Source organism: Pan troglodytes, chromosome 2 (assembly GCF_028858775.2).
Source record: "Pan troglodytes isolate AG18354 chromosome 2, NHGRI_mPanTro3-v2.0_pri, whole genome shotgun sequence".
Lineage (NCBI taxonomy): Eukaryota > Metazoa > Chordata > Mammalia > Primates > Hominidae > Pan > Pan troglodytes.
Window position 1 is genome coordinate 62,199,987 of NC_086015.1, and position 9,855 is coordinate 62,209,841.

The window sequence follows — 9,855 nt, forward strand, 5'->3', positions numbered from 1 at the left end:
TGGGCCTCAATTTTCACATCTGAAAAATGGGAATAACCTAGTATGTGCCTTCCTGTGTCACGGAGTTTTGGGGAAATCAAGTGGGAAAGCACTTGGAATAGGAACTGTCCTCACAAACCCCCTGTGAGGTAGGAACCAACTGTGATTCCATCATTCAGAATGGAGAGGAGATCTGGAGTTACTGAATCCCAGCTCTACCTGGAAATGAGTCACTGAACAAAAAAGCACAGAATTGTGAATCAGTTTAATTAGGAGGCTTGGGTTTGATTTCTGGCTCATTCATTCATCAGTCTGTCAATCATTTAACAAGTGTTTATTGAGCACCTGGTATGTGTCAGACACTTACACTTTTTGTCCCTGGGCATACAACAGAGAACAAGACAGACATGATCCCTGCCCTCACCAAAGGTAGACAACAAACAGATAATGATGTGGTGTCAGGCAGTGGTCCACACTACTACAGAGCAGCCCTTTTCCATCTTTCCTATGCACAGGAATCAGCTGGGGTCTTGGTAAAATGCAGGTTCTGACTGGGGCAGGGAGTGGGCGGTGATGGGGGAACTTCTGCATTTCTAACAAGTTCCCAGATGGTGCTGATGCTGCTGGTCCATGGACCATACCTCGAGGTCAAGGCTAAAGGAGAAGATAAGTTAGAAGAAGGAGATGGCCAGGTATGATGGCTCACGCCTGTAATCCCAGTGCTTTGGGAGGCCAAGGCAAAATAATCACTTGAGTCCAGGAGTTTGAGACCAGCCTGAGAAACATAGTGAGACCCCATCTCTACAAAAAAATTTAAAAATTAACCAGGCATGGTCGTGTGCAACTGTAGTTCCAGCTACTTCGGAGGCTGAGGTGGGAGAATTGCTTCAGCCCAAGAGTTTGAGGCTGCAGTGAGCAAAGATTGTGCCACTGCACTCCACCTTGGGCAACAGAGCAAGACCTTGTATCAAAAAAGGAAGAAGAAAAGAAGGAGAAGGAGAAAGAGAGGAAGAGGAATAAGAAAAAGAAGAAGAAGAAGAAGAAGAAGGGGAGGAGGAGGAAGGGGAGGGGGAGGGGAGGGGAGGAGGGAGGAGGGTGGAAAGAGGAGGGGAAGGAGAAAGAAGAGGAGAAGGAGAAGAAGGAGGACAGAAGGAGGAGAAGAAGAGGAAGAAGGAGGAGGAGGAGAAGAGGCTGCTCTGGTAAACCTGGTGGTCAGGAAAGGCCTGCTGGGAGGGAGCATTTGAGCAGAGTCCTAGGTATTATAGTATCTACTCCACAGGACTCATCCACAGAGCAGGTCTCAGCTGAGGCGCCACACAGCAACCTCCCAGTCCCCTCCTGCTCTGGCCCATGCGTCTGTGTCCACTGCCTGTGAAGCCAGTGCCAGTTACAGGGTTGCCAGATCTAGCAAATAAAAATGCAGGATGCCCAGTTACCTTTGAATTTCAGATAACAAATAATTTTTTAGTGTACATATGTCCCAGATACCTAAACAACAATTTGTTGTTTATCTGAAATTCAAAGGTAACTGGGCATCCTGAATTCCATCCTGGCAACCCAATCATTGAGGTGCCAGTTCCCATGCCAGGGGGGCTGGGACTGCAGGTGCACACCACCATGCCCAGCTAATTTTTGTATTTTTTGTAGTGATGGGGTTTCGCCCATGTTGCCCAGGCTGGTCTCGAGCTCCTGGCCAAGAGATCCGCCCAACTCAGCCTCCCAAAATGCTGGGATTACAGGTATGAGCCACTGTGCCTGGCCTAGATGACAGACTTTTTTTTTTTTTTTTTGAGACAGAGTTTCACTCTGTCACCCAGGCTGGAGTGCAGGGGTGCAATCTCGGATCCCCGCAACCTCTGCCTCCTGGGTCCAAGCGATTCTCCTGCCTCAGCCTCCCAAGTAGCTGGGATTACAGGCACCTGCCACCACACCCAGCTAATTTTTGTATTTTTAGTAGAGACAGGGTTTTGCCACATCGGCCAGGCTGGTCTCGAGCTCCTGACCTCAGGAGATCCTTGGCCTCCCAAAGTGTTGGGATTACAGGTGTGAGCCACTGCGCCTGATGATAGACTTACTATTGACCACTTCTCCCTCCACACCACAGTTACAAACAGGGGCAGTGACATTCCAGTGGCTGCAAAAAGACACAGGGAAGAGGGGTTAAAGGCATAATCTGGACCCCAGCTAGGTCAGCCAAAAATGCCCTTTTACACATATAAAGCACAATCTAGGGCCTGGCATGAAGTAAGTGTTCAAACAAATGGTAGCTGGTATTATTAGCACTGTAGTTGTTGTTGGTGGTGACTCAACAGGCAGGATTTGCAGCTTATGGGCATGTGGGGAGCTAGTTCAGCCTTGAGTAGCCCCCACGTGCCTCCTGTGGAGCACTGGTATGGGTGGGGTATCCAGGGACAACAGGAGAAATGGGATGTGGGGTAAGTGAGCTTGGGGTGGGGTGGAGTCAGAATAGTTAATTGGAATTGCCCCCCTATCAGGACAGATCCTGGTGGTGCTGCCAAGGTGGGGTGTCGAGGTCTCCGTGCGATGTCAGGCATTACCCTTTGGTTATGAGGTCATAGGAGGGTCTGAGGGTCCTAAGGTAGGGGTCAAGGGCCCTAAGAAGGCATGGCTGGTCCTAGGTGGTACAGAAATATTGCACTTTTTTAACAACTGAAGCAGCTATAGTAGTGTGTCCCTGCTGGCCCTCGGCCCTGTGGGTTGGGGTAATGTGGCAGGAGGAAGGTGACCCTCACTCTCCCCAGCCTCTGCTGTGTTGCAGGGGACGCTATGAAGCACATCAAGGTTCCAACTTATGCCAAGGTCCAGTCCATCACAAAGGTGTTTTACACCAAAAGTGGCATCTGCCATTTCCCACAGCAAACAGACTAGCTCACGTGAGTCCACATGGGGAAAGGTCCCCAGAGCTGCTCCTATTCTATGCCTATGGCCCATCTGGACCCTCCGGCCAGACTCACCCTTGCTCTGCAGCTGTCGAGCCCCGCCGCCTCGCTGTGCATGGGTAGGCATGAGAGTGACTAAGGCGGGGTCTGGACCAATCGGTGGCCCTCCCTCCCGGCTGTCTGCCTCCAAGGACCTCAGCTCCTTGTAGGGCTGCCTCCGCCCCTGCCGTCATTGGCAAGGCGTGGACATGGGGGCTGCTTTCCTGGGGGGAAACAGTGGGGTTTCCAAGTGCTCCCTCAGCAGACCCGGGGCAGGAGAGGGCTCGCTAAATCCTTAAGGTGCTAAAGGGAGAGAATATCTCCCTGCTTTTTATTTCTCTACATTCTGTTGAAGGGATCCATAGCGGGGTTGCTTAGTGCCAATTTACCCCATAGTTTAGGGAAGAAGTAGTTTACGTTTTTGCTTACCGCTTCTCTCATCCCTCAGAACCTGTGTTAGTCAGGGTTGCCTCACTGCTAAAACAAACAGCCCCTAAGTCCCAGTTGCTTAAACCAATAAAGACGTCTTTCCTACATGGCCGTCCAATCTGATGTTGGGCAGGTGACCTTCCACCTGCTGATCCGGGGACCCAGGCTTCTCCCACCTGGTAGCTCTGCCATCCCCTAGGGCCTCACAGCCCTCCCCTGAGTCCTCTACATCCAGCCAGGGAAAGGGGAGAGAGACTGAGCATGGAGAGAATACACCTGCTCTGAACCGCCTTGGCCTGGAGCTAAGCGGTGTCACTTCCTCTCCCATTCTACTGGTGAGAACAAGTCACATGACTCCTAGATGTGAGAGGGCTGGGTTGATTCATGGAGCCATGCGCTCAGCAGGAAGAGGAGGAAGGGTACCACAGTGGCCTACATGTCTTGTGCAGCCACCATGCTAAATTCGAAGCTCCTTCCTATATCAGCTTCTTAGGGTTGCCATAATAAAGTACCCCAAACTCAGTGGCTTAACACAACAGAAAGTGGCGATCTCACATTTTTTGGAGGCTGGAAGTCAGATCAAGCTGTGGGCAGGGTCAAGCTTTCTCTGAAACCTATAGGGACAAACCCTTTCTTGCCCTTCCTGGCTTCTGGTGGCCACCGGCATCCTTGGCCTTCCTCAGCTTCCAGCTGCAGCACTCCAGGCTCTGCGTTCCTCGTCACGTGGCTGTCTACCTGTGTGTCCCTCTGGCTTCCCATGACTGTCTCCTTAGAAGGGCATCAATCGTATTGGATTAGGGGCCCACACCTCCAGTATGTCCTCATCTTAACGAATTACATTTGCAGTGGTCCTATTGCCTAATGAGGTGGCACTGGCAGTTAGAACTTGGAAAAAAAAAAACTTAAATATTTTTGGGCCAGGCGCAGTGGCTCACGCCTGTAATCCCAGCACTTTGGGAGGCCGACGTGGGCAGATCACCTGAAGTCAGGAGTTGGAGACCATTCTGGCCAACATGGTGAAACCCTGTCTCTACTAAAAATACAAAAATTAGCCGGGCATGGTGGCAGGTGCCTGTAATCCCAGCTACTCGGGAGGCTGAGGCAGGAGAATCGCTTGAACCTGGGAGGCTGAGGCAGGAGAATCGCTTGAACCTGGGAGGCTGAGGCAGGAGAATCGCTTGAACCTGGGAGGCTGAGGCAAGAGAATCGCTTGAACCTGGGAGGCTGAGGCAGGAGAATCGCTTGAACCTGGGAGGCTGAGGCAGGAGAATCGCTTGAACCTGGGAGGCTGAGGCAGGAGAATCGCTTGAACCTGGGAGGCAGAGGTTATGGTGAGCCGAGATCGCACCACTGCACTTCAGCCTGGGTGACAGAGCAAGACTCTGTCTCAAAAATAAATAAATAAATAGTCTTTTGGGAGGAACAATTCATTCCATACCACCTCCCTTCTGACAGCTAAACCTTGGTTACTCATATTATCCTGATGGGCCTCCCTCCTTCTCTCAGAAACAGTTCTCTTGCAGAATCCCAGACATGTCGAATGATTGTCCGTGGACCCATCTGATGTTGGTGCTCACAGAATCTGATTGCTTAGAAGGCCTCGGGCAGGTGGGGAATTCAAATAAACATCCCTGCATACAGCTCTTTCAAAACTAAAATGCTCATGGGCAGGTCTTGTTCAACCAGGATATTGTGGTACACTTCCCTCCTTACTTGGACAAAAGGGCAGTTCCTCAGGCTGGACAGAGAAAGCACTGGGCAAACGAATCACTCTTCCTGGGTCTCTAGTGGTCTGTCTCTTGGCCTGAACCGTCAGAGAGGAGCTAGACCACTTAAAACTGCGAATGCAACTATCTTGTCTGGTTTTCCCTGGGCAGTCTTGGGAATGTGAGCGAGCATCAATGTGGGAATGGATTCCCTTGAGACGCACATAGCAGCCTCGCACAACAGAGCTGCTGGAAAAACACCTGCCAGGTTGAATCAAACACCAAATGAACCCTGGGTTCTCTAGAGTTACTTGATTGAATGCAACAAATATTGATCCAGCAGCTCCTGTGGGCCGGGCCTAGGCTGAGCTCCTGGGGAATGAGGGGTCAGATCTTGGAGCTCACAGGACATAGTGAGAAGGGCTGTATGGGGGACGGTGGACACCTTTGGTGCACAGAGGAGCCTTCCTGAGGGAGGCCATTGTCATTTCTGTCCTTGAAACAATGCTCAGAAAGACCTTAGCACAGTGCCTGGCTCTATACATGTGATTTATATTAATAATAATTATCTCTATCAGCAGCAAGTCTTCAAGCTCCTTAGAAAAGGAATGGCTGCAGCATTTCTCAACTGGGATTCTGTGAATAAATGAAACCCTACAGAAAATGACACCAGTGACTTTTCTCAGTCCTCCCAGGAATGACACCATTCTACAGGCATGGGAAAGAAGTTGATTCATTACAAACAGGGGCTGTCCCCGAATGTTAGGGCTTAATTCTTTCTGGGAAGTCAGTTAAGAAAGGCTGGTGGAGAGTTTATTTAGGTATTTAATGAATACCTGTTTGATATCTGCGGGCATCGTTCTAAGCCCTACACTGTCCAGTTCGGTAGTCATGATCCAACCACATGTCCATTGAGCATTTGCAATGAGTCTTATCCAAATTGTGATGTACTCTAAGTATAAAACACACACTGAATTTCAAAGATTTAGTATAATGAAACGTAAAATTTCTCATTAATAATTTTTATATTGAATTTTATGTTGAAATGACCATACTTGGATAGATTGGGCTAAATCAGAGGTTGACAAACTTTCCCTGTAAAGGACTGGATAGTAAGAATTTTCAGCTTTGTGGATCACCTGGTCTCAACTATGCAACTACTCAACTCTGCCATTGCAGTGCAAAATCAGCCATAGACAATACAAAAACAAATGGGCATGGCTTGTTCCAATAAAACTTTATTTAAAAAAACAGATGGTGGGCCAGATTTCCCCCACAGGCTGTATAGTTTGCTGATTTCTGTGTTAAATAAAATATTAAATATATTAATTTCACTTATTTCTTTTACTTCTTAAAATATGGCTACCAGAAAATTTCAAATTACATTTTGGCTTATATTATATTCCTGTTGGACCAGACTGGTCTAAGAACTTTACAAATATTAACTCTGGGGGATGATGCTTTTACCCTGGCAGAGGGGTGTGTGTGTGTGTGTGTGTGTGTGTGTGTGTGTAGGCTGAGATGTGTGAATTCCAACGACAACCTAGAGCGAGTGTGGAGTTGGCTCCCTGGCCTGGCTTCACCACTGCTGAGTGTGGAGCCCAAGTGCAGACTGGCTTGTGGAGTTTTCCTGCGGGTATCTGGACCTGTCTGAGCCCTTTCTCTTTCTAGGTTCACCTCTGGACTAAAGGTAAGTTCCCCAAAAGGCCACCGGGTGGTGCTGTCGGACCACAAGCCATGGTGGTTGGCTCACTGGAAACCTGCGCTCTCCACCTGGCTCTGCCATTTGCTGTGTGGCCTTGGACCTCAGTTTCCTCACCTGTAAACAGGATTAGACTAGACTGAAGAGAGCATGAACTTTGAAGGCAGGCAGACCGGGATTTTAATTCTGCCTCCCCCAGGGCCCCATTGTGACTTTCACAGGCATTAGGCACCTTTGCCTTTATAGATCCTTTCCCCCATAAAAAATATTAAAATTGTATTTTACAACTATATTGGTATAAAGACAAACATGTTATTATTATTATGTTAATTTTTTCTTCATCCCCAAAGTTCATGTTTTTCTGATTCTGAAAGAAATTAACACATTTCCATGTGCCCTAGGCACGGTGCTGTGCCTAATGGGTGAGTCACCTGGGTTCAATACTCCCCAGCTGTGTGCCCTCGGGCAAGTTGTTTAACTTCTCTGGGCCTCACTCTCCTCGTCTATAAAATGGAGATGACATCAGACTCCACCTCACTGCTGCGGTTGGAATTCAGTGAGATGGCCCATGCCACAGCCTCTTAGCACACAGCCTGGCACACAGCAGCCCTTAGCAAATGGCAGCCATTACTTATTATTACCTTTAAGGATATTTTCAGCTCTAGCCTCTAGGAAACTGTGAAAAGATCTCAGGAGCGGGAATCTCAAAGTAATGATAACTCGGAAAAATAAAACTCCCAGGGTATTTGGTGGTAGAGTTTCCCAGAGCATAGAGGGGCAGCAGGAGGAGTTTCTGTAAATGACCAACCTCCTCCCACCTGCCATCGGAAGACGCATTTGAGGCAGGGACATGGGCTGGTATGACCCAGCCAGAAGCTGAGCAGGCCGAGGAATATGTGCCAGGCAGGGAGACCCCTGGGAAAGAGCTGAGTGCATGTGTATGTGCACGTACACACACACACACAAACCTGCATCCATAGATTCTTGTTTCTTCAAATTCCCTTATTTTGATTTAATTTTAGTAGCTTCCCTGAATCCCAAAGATTGACGCCACTGTTGCCAGGGTCTTGGGGACCGTGGGGACCCGCTCCTCCTTTGAAATATGGCCCATGGGCAAGTGACATGGGGATGCTGGCACCTTCAGGATCATTCAGGTGGAAGCCCGCCCTGATCAGGAGACTCAGCAGCTGATGCAAATGTGAGCCTCTCTCAGCTGCCCTGCTTTCCACCCTCACGCCTGCCTGGGCTGGGTGCCTTTCCTCTTTCCGGGAGGGACGAGGGATGTGGCCCCCAGTTTGTCGCCCTTTCCTGGTTTGGCAACTACTCTTTATACTTGCCCTCTCCAGCCCAAGGGAGAGATAGGAGCAGGGTTGCTGAATTGCAGAAGCTCCCTTCACCCACCCCACCCCCAGCAGGGTCAGGGAGAAGGTCACTGGGGGAGGGCTTCTGTATTTGTGGCAGGAAAGTGGTGTTGACAAGGAAAAGGATGTCACAAGGACTGGAAGCAGGGGCGTCTCCATCCTCAGGGTTACTTGCCAAAATATTTGCCGTGGTGAATGACAAAGAAATGGAACCCTGGCATGATTCCTTGTGTGGCAAAAATTCATTCTGAATAACTAAGCTCGAGCAACCTGCACACCCAGACTTAAAGCAGCCTACCCTTTAACAGAGCAAGCCCTGTTAATACAAATATACAAGTAAGGGAATTTAATTTATCGAGGGCTTACTAGGCATCAGGCACATCCTCCATGCTTTATATCCATCATCTTATTTAAACTTTACCTATGAGGTTGATTCTCTTATTATCTCTGTTTTACACACAAGGAAACTAAAGGTAAGTAGCCTGCTCGAGGTCCCACAGCTGGTAGGTGGTAGAGACTACGGCTCCAAAGTGAGCCTGGTCCTTGCTACCATGCTACACCTCGCCTCACCAAGGGGGACTGGGAGAGTGATTTCAAATCTGGGCCTCAGATCATGTGCCTTGGAATCAACCGGGGGACTTGTTGAAATTGCAGGTTCCTGGGCCCTGGCCGTAGATCCTTTAGACAGACTCTGGGAGACTGGGACCTGGGAATCGCCATGGTAACTGGTTCCCTGGGATTCCAGTGCACACCAAGGTTTAGACTCTTTTTTGTTCGTTTGTTTTTTTGTTTTGTTTTGTTTTTGAGAAAAGGTCTTGCTCTGTTTCCCAAGCTGGAGTGCCATGGTACGATCACAGCTCACTGCAGCCTTGACTTTCCAGGCTCAAGTGATTCTCCTGCCTCAGCCTTCTGAGTAGCTGGGACTACAGGCATGCACCACCATGCACAGCTAATTTTTTTATTTTTTGTTCAGATGGGGTCTTGCTATGTTACCCAGGCTGGTCTCAAACTCCTGGGTTCAAGTGATCCTCCCATCTCAGCCTCTCAAAATGCTGGGATTACAGGCGTCAGCCACCGCACCCAGCCAAGCTTTAGACTCTTTGGACAAAGCCAAGGCTAAAAGGGTGCCTATGACCAGGGGACACCCATTTTCCCCAAAAGGCCACCAGAGTTCCTTGCCCAGGCCAGGCCAGGTGACCCAAAGGGACAGGAGGATGTTTGCAGCTCCATTAGGTTATGCGCAGTGAGACATGCCCTGCGCTGTGCCCTCTTGCCTGTCAGAATTTGGCCGGAATAAGAGCTGGCAGATGCCTGTGGCTCCAGTAACCTGCTCCTGGGCAGGAGTGAAGGGATGTCTTGTTGGGAGGAAGCTGCAGGGTGTCAGGACCAAGTCAGAGCCATGGACTGACTCATTTAGTGTCTGGTCCTCCTTCCCATTCCTCCCCCACCCAGCATGGAGTCTCAAGCCCCAGCAGCCAGGGTTCTTGTCCCAGCCATGTGGGCTTTCGGAGCTTGCAGTACTTTGGGACAGAAGGATGAGCCTCTCTCTCCGGAATAAGCCCATTTATGACTTGCTTGACTTTTTTTTTTTTTTTTTGACAGAGTCTCACTCTGTCGCCCAGGCTGGAGTACAGTGGCACGATCTCAGCTCACTGCAACCTCCACCTCCCGGGTTCAAGCAATTGTTGTGCCTCAGCCTCCCAGTAGCTGGGACTACAGGAGTGTACCAGCATGCCTGG